Source organism: Dendropsophus ebraccatus, chromosome 6 (genome assembly GCF_027789765.1).
Source record: "Dendropsophus ebraccatus isolate aDenEbr1 chromosome 6, aDenEbr1.pat, whole genome shotgun sequence".
NCBI lineage: Eukaryota > Metazoa > Chordata > Amphibia > Anura > Hylidae > Dendropsophus > Dendropsophus ebraccatus.
Window position 1 is genome coordinate 100878185 of NC_091459.1, and position 12278 is coordinate 100890462.

Here is a 12278-nt window from a genome sequence, read left to right on the forward strand (position 1 = left end):
GGGGAGAGGAGGCCCTACTGCCATGGTGACACTGATGAAATGAAACGATTTTAGAGGGAAAAAAAGACACAGATAAGTTTAATACAGATAGATATCAAATGTGCAGCTTAGAACAGTACAATACAACTTTAAGAACCATCAAAGCACTGCAATGTCTGTCCTCCACCCCTAGGATGCAGTCAAAGTAGTCTCAGTTTAGTAAATAGTTACTACATATTGCGCTCATTTAACTGAATGGTTGAGCAGTCTTGTGATGTCACGTCCTTGAACCCAGAAGCGACAGGCAAAGGTGGCTGTTCTGTCTTCTTGCTGAGAGTTCCAGAACTTTTGAAAAGTTATTGATAATTTTCTGTTTTTGGTGGAAACTGTTGTCCTTACTACTAGTGTACTCATGCCCTGAATGTCCTGGCCAATGGGATCTTTGTCTGGGACTTATTAGCTGCAAGTTACAACTGTATTTGTCCCTCTGAACTTACATTGGTCTATGACACATAGTACCCTCATTCCTACAAATTACTTTACCAAAGTTGGTGCTTAAATAATATAACTGATTTTGCTTCCTCCTCCTCCCTTTCTGTAGAACATTTTGTTGACAAGAAGCAGAAGCTTTATATCAATCATTTCACAGAAACGAATGTCTAAAAACCTATAGGGTCCGCAGTCTCTGAGAATGTGGACATTATGTTAAGTCAGTGAGTATTTATTTTGCTGTCCCTCTTGAAAAAGGAGGTTCTACAGCAGCTGGTGTAGGGATTATCAAGCACAAAGTTTTGCATATCAGGAACTTAAATACAATACTCACAAAGTTAGGGATATTTGGTTAGCATGTGAAATTTATGGAAAACATAAAAAGTTCACGCTACAGTGATGTTATATCATAAAAGTAGGGAAGTAGCAATGTTAATTTCCTCACCTCAAACTATGTATTGGAACAAAAGGCAACAACACTGGTGAGTATACCCCAACAAAATGTTTGGGGTATCCAGGAGAGGACAAGCTCAGACTGTGTTGGACCAACCTTACACTGAATTTCTCAGGGACAATAGTATTGTACAAGAAATGTTGAGTTGTCTTATGTTGTGTTCCCACATGCCGGTCTCATTGGGCAGCTATTTGGGGAAGAAATGGGTATGTGGATTTGGCCACATTCAGGATTGCAAATGTGGGAATTAGGCCTTTATAAAGCACATAGATTTATGAGGCAGGGTCTGCTTCCTCCCCCATTTAAGACATGGTGCCTTCACCTTCCCACACCTGTGTCTTCCCTACATATTATCACCCGGTATTTATATCTTACTTATTTATTGGGAAAATGTGTTAACACCAAACACCCCCAAAAATAAAATTAAGTGTAGTTTTGATGAAGCTATAAAGCTCCTGTACACTTTTAGGCTATGTTCACACAACGTATGAGACCGTCCGTTCCGTGACCCCGGCCGGGTCATGGAACGGCCGGTCTCTGCCCGGATCATCCCGGCCAGTACTTAAGTACCGGCCGGATGATCTTTCCGTCCGCAGAGCTCTGATGCAGAGCCCGCATCAGAGCTTCCCATAGCACACAGTGAAGCAAGCCGCTGGAGCCGCTCGCTTCACTTTGTGAACTGACAAGGTTTCCTACGGCCGCAATTCATTGAATTGCAGCCGCAGAAAACTGACATGTCAGTTATTTGCGGCCCCGCATGAGTGGGTGGAACAATGCCTTATTTTGAATGGGATCCCGGTATACGCTCTGGCCGGGATCCCATTCAAAATAAAGCATTGTTCCACCCCACTAAAAGTACGGCCGTTGTTGCCGATGGCTTTTACATAGTGTGAACATATCCTTAAATGAGAAGATTACAGATTCAGTAATAACCCGATAGATGCCAGGTGGCAGTATTGCAGTAATAGATCAAACAAGCCAAAGAGATAGCAGAATTCATGCTGATTCACTGGCAGCTTTCATGAGAAGTTTTGTTAAAAGCAGCATGCATTCTGGTGCTCTGAGTCTTCCAGTACTTATCAGCTGCTGTATGTCCTGCAGTAAGTGGTGTATTTTTTCCAGTCTGACACAAAGTTCTCTACTGCCACCTCTGTCCTTAACAGGAACTGTTCAAAGCATAACATCTTTTCTATGGGGATTTGCTACTACTCTGGACAGTTCCTGTCAGGGACAGAGGTGGCAGCAGAGAGCACTGTGTCAGACTGAAAAGAATAAATTACTTTCTGTAGGACATACAGCAGCTAATAAGTACTGAAAGACTTTTTTTTTCAAATCTGTATAACTTTCTGAAACCCCAGTTTATCTAACATTTTTTTTCCCTCTCAGGAGTACCCCTTTAAGCAATAGCAATGTAATATATATTACATCCTGCTAGAGGCTTTCATGTACACACACTGCAGTGATCACCTTTATTATGGTAATCTGCTGTCCAGTTGTATAAATAAAAGCTGTAAGAATTTCCCCTCTGTTTTCTTAGGACTCATTTACATGTTATGAATTTAATGTCAAACTTTAAGGAGTAGCTTAAAACTGCATGACAGACAGAGGTGTAACTCGAAGCACTTTGATCCATTGCATAATTCAGTACTGGGCTCCTGAACAATCACTGACAGTCCCAGTCGTCTTCTATAAAGCAGGGGTACCTCTTGCCAGGCTGCAGGGCTCAGACCCTACTATACTTTCTGCGATTCTGCACTACTATCACAGTCTCACGTACATCAGAAGCATAACACAGGGTTGTTTGTTTTTAATCACTGAGGACTAACACAACAAACGGGAAATCTAATAAAATTCAATCAATTACTTTTAAATTTTATGAAAATAAAACAATGACGTATCTTCACATGAATGTCTATTGTACTCCTTGGCTAAGTATACACTAGGCGGTATTGTTGTATTTGCATGGAATCTACCATGGTTCCCCTATTAGATGTTGGATCAGTAGCTCTGTTCATACTAATCCAGTTAAAGTGCCACATACTGGAACTTACCCAGTCTTAGATTACCATTGTGAGACTTCGGGGAGTAGTCACTTTTTATTATCATTGTGATACACCTGTCTGTGTTCACGTTCACCCCAGTTTAGCATGCACGCTCATTACTAGGGGCATGCTTTGTACTGTTTTTGTTGTACTTTGCCCTATATAACAGGCAGCTATGAATGAAAGTGTTGTGTTATTCTGCCATGCGCATTTAGGGGATGCTCCGAAACCATTAAGGCTCTAGATTCACAGCTTACCACTGCCCTATGTACAGTACCTGGCTTTAAAAAGGGAAATACATTTTCAGGTTTAACCAGTTCTGTGGATGATGCACTATTACTGTGTTGTAGCTGTTTGATTACATATTGTGAACAATATTATAGTCTGTCATTTTAATAACTTTCAGCAAAACACAGAGCTAGGGATCATCTATCATTTCTTCACATCTTTTTGCACTTTCATGGTACACTTTACCCAATGTACATGGAACAGAATAGATGTAACACCACTAGATGGCACACAATTAAAATGGTTTAAATGAGCATCTTGTTCCTATTCTATTATTTTTGATCATTGGACGTAGAGCGTCTTTTCTTAATAAACAGAAAACAGATGGATAACGCTTATGTTTACAATAACGTTTAACAATTGAAATAACTAGTAAGAAAACGGATCTGTCAGAGTTCATTAAAGTGATCAGTTGTATATTCATAGCTTCAATGAGACTTATAACCATTAGATAGCAATTACATAGAGCTGTAATAAAGCAAACGAACCGATAAATGAGAAAAAGGTTGAGGACGTTACCTGTTCTAGCATGATGCTTTAAAGTACTATGTGATCCTCTATACTGATGTTTGCCAACCTTTCATGATCTCGAGAGGAAACTCAGCGGTGCAGTCCAGCCACAGAGCAGTGACAGACTGAAGCCTGGGTCCTCCCCTTCTGCTCAGGGCTGGTGTAGCTACAATATACAAATCTGGGCATCAGCTACTGTTTACCTATCAGTCCAATAAAAATCCGTGATGATGGCCTGAAATGTACAGTGACGATTAACTCAATAAGATATATTGGTGCTTGGCAGGAAGAGAATATGAAATAGAAACAAGTAGATATTCTCTTATTAGCTTTGTACTATAGTTACTCTTTCTGTTTAGACCGACAGATAAAGCAGAGCTGAATAAAAAAAAATGTCATTGAAGTTAATGTTTGTACATTGTGATAAATCTCAGAGCTGAATATGCAGTCCTTGTTGTGTCAGATGACAAACTCAGTATGTATGTATGTATGTATGTATGTCTGTTTGTTTGTTTGTGTGACACTTAAAATGCAGCAAAATACTGAGATTAAAGTAGGGAATTAAAGGATAATGGTAGGGTAGTAACATAATAAAGAAATGATACTTACCTACCTATCCTGGTGCCCCCACAGTGCAGTCTCCTGTAGCTGTTGGTCCAATGATGTCCCATACTGGCTCAGGAATGCCTTCTCAGCCAGTCAGTGACTGAGGCAGGAAACCTCTGCAGTCAGTGACAGGAACTGGAAAAAAACTGCAAGAGACTGGAGGCTGATATTGAACTGGTGTTGCTGTGCTGCGGGGGCACAGGGATGGGTAAGTATAGCTTTTTTTTTTATTATGGTCCCATCCATCCTTGCCCTCCCTGGATTTTTACATTTCACTGGAGTTCTCCTTTAGGCTAGTCTATTTGTCGCCGTTGTTGCCACAACAGTATATACTATGGTACTATCCCCTGTTTGCCAACTAAAGTACTCATTAAGAGATATAGGTAAAAATTCTAAAGTGTGAACAGAGAATAGACTAAGAATGTGCCAGATTTGTAACAGTGGCTTATACTGTATAAAAAGAATTTGGCTTAGATTTACGCCTCTAGAGTACCCCTTTAAGTCACCCCCTGTCTAGCGCAGCCTTTCTCTATCTTTTTTTTTTTAAATAAGCCACAACCCCTTTTTGAATAAGGCACAAAAGTGCCAAAAGCACTTTGACAATGTTGTGGTCATATAAGACTTCTTTTTAGACAGAGTTTTGATACAGACAGCTTTGATCATCTTTATTGTCAATTTTAGATGCAATGAAGAGTAAAGTTTTTTCTTAATTTTTTTTCTTAAGACATGGTACAAACACACTGACGTTTCCATCAAACCTGGATCTTTGCCAAGCTGTCAGTCTGTCTGGTTAGTTTACAGCAGTAAATTCAGCTTGCAGAGCTTGTCCAGCTAAGAGACTAGACAGAGAACTTCAGCCTAAAAGGAAAAATGTTCTCTAATCTCTAAGCTGCACAGACTCTGGGGCTGAATTTACTGTTATATACAATTTCACAGCCTGACATCTTTCTAAAGATTTTTTTTTAATTTTATTTCCTGAGTTGCTTCAGTCTTGAATGTACATGGTTTGTGTAATGGCAGATTGCTTTGTATAGTAGCTGCTATTACACTAGTCAGAGTTACGCAGTAACAGCCTGACTCTATGACCATGATAGGGAACTGAAATTACTCCAGGAGAACTAACCTACCTCTTCATCTAGGCACCATTCCTTTCCATGAGAATGCTCTTGTTTCCTCATTTGGGGAAATCCAAGATTATAATAATGCAGCTAATTTCCCAGTATGAGTATCAGTCTGTGTTCTCCCTTCCCATCTTCAATATGTACATTGTACTCCTATCTGTGATCTTTATATAGGGTGATGAGTGAGTAATACAGTAGATGTTGTTTAGTGGATACATTTCATTGGCTGAACAGAGTGAATCAGGGAAGCATTCAAGTAAAATTTGATTTTCCTATTTCTGCCAATTTTTTATTGGCTTAAAAACACGGTTAGAATACAACAGTCCAAAACAGAACTCGGTATTGATGTAGCAATGGTATCAATAAGGCTATGTTCACACTACGTAAAAAACACGTAAGGCTATGTTCACACTACGTAAAAAACACGGCCGTATTTGCGCAAACAACGGCCGTTATTTTCCTAATATCGGGCGTTGTTTGCGCAAATAAGGCTGTTGCTATGAAATACGGACGTGTTTTTTATGTAGTGTGAACTTAGCGTAAAGGATTATATATTATAGACAACAGAGACCAGCAATACCACAAAAAGAATAGTCCATTCACAAAATGGACCCGTCTAAATATCCATAACATGCTGTGAGACAGGCGGTATGTTGGAGGAACATGGGGGTACATGCAAAATGTTATCTCCGTATGAAGAAAATCTGTCATTTAAAAAGATTATCGTGTTTCTACTGCTGTTATTGGGCGCCTGAGAATCCCCTCCATGGCGCACAACCATTTCTCATCATCTACATTTCAGGGGTCAAGGCCAGGGCTGGGCTGTTTGCTAGTAATATATATATATATATATATATATATATATATATATATATTGTAGGGATCTTCCCGGGGGATGGTGTGTTAGGACACAGTTCAGGCAGCAAACTTGGACTTAAAAACAGCTTTGGTGTTTATTTGTAGCATAAACGGTCCAGCAACATAAATACAGCAACACCGTGCATTGATAATAAAACAAAACAAAAAAGGTCTTGCCCGTCTGGGCACTTACTAACACAGGTCACCTATCTGTCACTTCCATAGGCGGTATCGTGGAGTGTGAATAGGCCCCAGCAGTGATATAACTCCTTGCTCCCAGGAAACACAGCATGCAAGCTGTTCACCCTGGCTGAGAGCAATCTCCTCTAGCTCTGTGGAGCTTTTACCCTGCCGCAGGCTTAACAAGGCACACCTGCCTGTAACACCCGAACTGGACCGGGGGAGGGGAATGGCAGGTCCCACTACCAACCTACCCACCATTCCAGTAAATCCAGGCCCGGAACATGGAAAAAACCCTCAGCAGCATAACACTGCTGAGTGACAGATCTCACCTGGATTCACCATCTCACCATATGCCTTAGCCTGGGTGAGATGTACCTCCCCTCAAATACTTCTCCAGTGACATGTCTACATATCCCCCCCCTCTTTTTCAGACCGGAGGGCTGAGCATTCTGTCCCCACAGACAGTGTACCCTTGATAGGGCATCAGCATTTGCCTGTAACTTTCCTGGCCTGTGTTCCACCATGAAATTAAAGTTTTGGAGGGACAGAAACCATCTAGTTACCCTCGCATTTTTCTCCTTGTTAACCTTCATCCATGTTAGGGGGGCATGGTCGGTCACTAGCTTAAATTTTCTGCCTAGCAGGTAGTACCTCAGGGACTCTAGGGCCCATTTCACTGCCAGACACTCTCGCTCAACAATGGCGTAGTTTTTCTCGGCCGGGGATAGCTTCCTGCTTAAGTACATCACTGGGTGCTCCTCGCCATTCACGACCTGTGAGAGGACGGCACCTAACCCTGTGTTGGAGGCATCTGTCTGGACCAGAAATTCTTGCCTAAAGTCAGGGGTAACTAGTACAGGTTGTTGACACAAGGCAGATTTAAGGCTTTGAAAAGCCTTCTCGGCCTCTGGAGTCCATGTCACCATTGCGGACTTCGCACCCTTTGTCAGGTCAGTTAGCGGGGCTGCAACTGTGGCAAAGTTTGGCACAAACCTACGGTAATAGCCCGTAATACCCAGGAAAGCTCTGACCAGTTTCTTTGTGAGGGGTTTGGGCCAATTCTGTATTGCCTCAATTTTATTCAGTTGTGGTTTCACTAACCCCCTCCCAATAATGTATCCCAGGTATTTGGCCTCCTCTAAGGCTAGTGCACACTTCTCTGCATTGATGGTTAACCCCGCATCACTTATGGCATCTAACACCGCCTGGACCTTACAGAGGTGACTTTCCCAATCAGGGCTAAAAATGACCACATCATCGAGGTAGGCAGCAGAGTAGTCCCGATGTGGTCGCAGGATCAAGTCCATCAACCTCTGAAAAGTGGCAGGGGCTCCATGTAACCCGAATGGCATCACTACATATTGGAAGAGCCCATCAGGGGTGGAGAATGCGGTCTTCTCTCTAGCCTTAGGAGTGAGGGGGATCTGCCAGTAGCCCTTAGTGAGATCGAGGGTAGTTATGTACCTAGCATTACCCATCCTTTCGATCAACTCATCTACCCTGGGCATGGGGTAGGCATCGAACTTGGAGATCTCATTTAACTTTCTAAAATCATTACAGAACCTCCAAGTTCCATTGGGCTTTGGGATTAACACAATCGGGCTGGACCACTCGCTCTGGGACACCTCAATGACTCCTAGGTCAAGCATACGTTTTACCTCAGATGATACCGCCTCCCTCCGTGCTTCTGGTATCCTATAGGGCTTAAGGTTTACTCTGCTTCTAGGCTCAGTTTCAATATGATGACTAATGAGATGCGTACGCCCTGGGAGGTCAGAAAACTTGTCTTTATTTTTCTGCAGGAATTCCTTAGCTTCCTGCTTCTGGGATACTGACAGGGTGTCACCAATCCTGACCGGAGGGATTGGTGGGGACAGATGACCAACAGGCTTTGTCGCCACCAAGGATTCCCTGTCTTTCCAGGGCTTGATCAAGTTTATGTGATAAACTTGGAAAGGCTTCCTTCTACCTGGTTGGTGTACCTTGTAGTTGACCTCACTGATCTTCTCTACAATTTCATAGGGACCCTGCCACTTTGCTAAGAATTTGCTTTCTATTGTGGGAACAAGTATGAGTACTCGGTCACCAGGGCTAAATGTCCTGATTCTCGCAGAACGATTGTAAATTCTACTTTGGCCCTCTTGCGCCCTCTGGAGGTGTTCCCTTACTAGGGGCATTACAGTGGCTATACGGTCCTGCATTTGTGCTACATGCTCTATAACACTCTTGTATGGGGTGGACTCACTTTCCCATGTCTCTTTCGCTATATCCAACAAACCCCTAGGGTGACGACCATAGACTAATTCGAAGGGAGAGAACCCTGTGGATGATTGGGGCACTTCCCCAATAGCAAACATCAGGTAAGGTAGTAAGTGATCCCAATCACGACCATCTTTTTCCACTACTTTCTTTAACATATGTTTCAGGGTTTTATTAAACCTCTCCACTAACCCGTCCGTCTGTGGGTGATATACAGAGGTACGAAGGTGTGAGATTTTAAACAGTTTGCACAGGTCCTTCATTACCTTTGACATAAACGGAGTACCTTGGTCGGTCAAGATTTCTTTGGGGATCCCCACTCTGGAAAACATATAAAACAACTCACGGGCAATTGTTTTAGACGCAGTGTTTCTTAGGGGTACAGCCTCAGGATAACGGGTTGCGTAGTCTAAGACCACCAAAATGTACTGGTGTCCCCTTGCCGACTTTACAATGGGACCCACCAAGTCCATTGCAATGCGGTCAAAAGGTACCTCTATGATGGGGAGCGAAACCAACGGGCTGCGGAAATGCGACACTGGGGCGCTAAGCTGACAAGTGGGGCACGACTCACAGTATTTTTTTATGTCAGCATAAATCGCAGGCCAATAAAACCTCTGGAGGACTCTCTCCTGCGTTTTATCTGTCCCCAAGTGTCCCCCAAGGACATGATTATGGGCCATGTCGAGTACCTGACGCCGGTACGACTTAGGCACCAGAAGCTGTTCCACAACCTCATCATTAATCTTAGTGACTCTATAGTAGAGATCATTAGTCACAGAAAAATGTGGAAACTTTTCCTCAGCTTCTGGTTCCTGAGGTACCCCATTCATAACAGTGACCTGCTCTCTCGCATTTTTGAGAGTGGGGTCCTGTAATTGTGCAGTACCAAAATTATCCCTAGACACCTCTAAGTCGGGAACATTCGGGTCAGTGGGAGGAACCTCTTCCTCACCAGCCAGGACCTGCAAAGGAAAAGCATTTTCATCCTGTACATTTTTATCTTTTACCATGGGTAATGCAATAGACTTAGGGGTATCCTTACTCCTTTCAGGGGATTGTTGTTTTCCCCATAGAGCCCAGAACAATGGAAAATCACGCCCCAATATCACATTATGCATAAGGTTTTTAACCACCCCCACTTCATACTGTACAGCGCCTAGTTCAGTCCCGACATTAGCCAGTACTATAGGGTAAACCTTTGTATCGCCATGTATGCACACCACACTCATATGTCTTTTTGGCACAAAGTCCCCAGTCACCAGGCTGGCATGCACCAAGGTGACAAGGCTTCCTGAGTCCAGCAACGCCTTAACAGGGAAGTTATTGACAGTAATGTGGCAGACTTGCGGTTCAGTCTCTAGTCCAGTGACCGCAACAAGAGACGGTTCCGCAAATAGCGACTGACGCCGGCTAGCGTCACACTCCATGGGCTCAGTGGTAAGAGGGCAATGGGCAGACACATGTCCCGTCTCATGGCATCTCCAGCACTGGATAGGGCCTGGTCTCCTTGGCAGGGAGTCCTTTTTAGGGCCACTTAGCCACCGGGGACCCTCACCAGTCTTTTGCCCCTGAGTTACCTCCTGAGCGCTCTTCCCTCTATCAGCACCCCTCCACACTCCCCCAATAGATGGAAGTCTCTTACCAGATGATGGCACAGATCTGGCACTCCGGGGAGGTGACGGTGCTGCAGGAACGTCACGGAGGTAGTCCTCGGTCGCCTGGAACTTTCCACAAGGCTGACGAGTTCGTCGGCACTCCTAGGGTCGCCTTGTCCCACCCAGCGTTGTAGATCAGCAGGAAGGGCACGGAGGTAGCGATCCATCACGACCCTCTCTAGGATCTGGGCAGGAGTAGAGGTGTCTGGCTCCAACCACTTTCTTGCCAAATGGATCAGGTCGTACATCTGGGACCTCGCTGACTTGTCCAGACTGTAGCTCCAGTTGCGGACCCTTCGGGCACGGACAGCAGCAGTAACTCCTAGTCGGGCGAGTATCTCTGCTTTTAGCCGAGGATAGTCTTTGACCTCTTGCTCACTGAGGTCATAATAGGCCTTTTGAGGTTCGCCTGTTAAATAGGGCGCAATCACTTCTGCCCACTCAGTGGAGGGTAACTTCTCTCTCTCAGCCACCCGCTCAAAGACAGTTAAGTAGGCCTCAATATCATCATCCGCAGTCATCTTTTGCAGCGCACGCTGCACGGCTCTTTTCACAGACAAAGTCTCTGGCGCGGTTGCTGCCACCAGCTGGGGATTAGCACCTGCAGACGCCTCCTGCTTTGCTATCAGGTGCTCAATAAGTCTCTGTTGTGCAGCCATTGTCTGTTCATGGCGCAGGTTAGCGTCTGTCAGAGCCTGTTGTTGCTGCAAACTCACTTGCATTAACTGCTTCATCATCTCCTCCATGTTGCTTGGCTGTTTTTGGAGTGAAGCAGCAGCCTTCACCCAGGACATGAGTAGCTGTAGCCAAGTTGATGCACACCGTTGCCCCTAGCAACCGTTTTGCCCGCTCCGCAGCACCAATTGTAGGGATCTTCCCGGGGGATGGTGTGTTAGGACACAGTTCAGGCAGCAAACTTGGACTTAAAAACAGCTTTGGTGTTTATTTGTAGCATAAACGGTCCAGCAACATAAATACAGCAACACCGTGCATTGATAATAAAACACTGGGCACTTACTAACACAGGTCACCTATCTGTCACTTCCATAGGCGGTATCGTGGAGTGTGAATAGGCCCCAGCAGTGATATAACTCCTTGCTCCCAGGAAACACAGCATGCAAGCTGTTCACCCTGGCTGAGAGCAATCTTCTCTAGCTCTGTGGAGCTTTTACCCTGCCGCAGGCTTAACAAGGCACACCTGCCTGTAACACCCGAACTGGACCGGGGGAGGGGAATGGCAGGTCCCACTACCAACCTACCCACCATTCCAGTAAATCCAGGCCCGGAACATGGAAAAAACCCTCAGCAGCATAACACTGCTGAGTGACAGATCTCACCTGGATTCACCATCTCACCATATGCCTTAGCCTGGGTGAGATGTACCTCCCCTCAAATACTTCTCCAGTGACATGTCTACAATATATACACAATGACTTTCTTTATCTTAGGCCTTATTCACACATTTTCTGGTTTTATGTATCCACAATCTGTACCACCCAAAAAATGTCCTTGTACGGCTCATAATTGCAGAACAGATAAGCCAATACAATACAAGACAAGATTGTGGACATTAATGTACAGACTCAAAAAAATTCAGTAAACATGTGAATGAGGCCTTACTGTTTTGCCCAACACAGCAGAGCACATACTCCTCTCTGCTATACCCTGACAAAAGTGGAAAAAGTGCACTGTGCTGAATTATACAGTATAAGGCCATGTTCACATTCTGTAAGAGACCGGCCATTCCGTGACCTGGCCGGGACACGGAGCGGCCGGTCTCTGAGAAGATCATCCTGGCCCGCCGAGTTCTGATGTGGGCGCATCAGCACGC

At 44.3% G+C, this 12278-nt stretch overlaps 2 protein-coding genes across 3 annotated transcripts in view; one reads left to right on the forward strand and one right to left on the reverse strand.

Moving 5' to 3' along the window:
* The window catches only part of P2RY14 (purinergic receptor P2Y14), a 37032-nt gene extending 33175 nt beyond the window's left edge, over positions 1–3857 (reverse strand). For both annotated transcript variants that reach the window (XM_069975439.1, XM_069975437.1), the window contains exon 1: positions 3772–3857. The gene's annotated coding sequence lies outside the window, so the exon portion shown is untranslated. The remainder of the gene's footprint in view (positions 1–3771) is intronic.
* Positions 1–12278, forward strand: part of MED12L (mediator complex subunit 12L) — a 393418-nt gene that overhangs the window by 152274 nt on the left and 228866 nt on the right. The gene's annotated exons all lie outside the window — the stretch shown is intronic.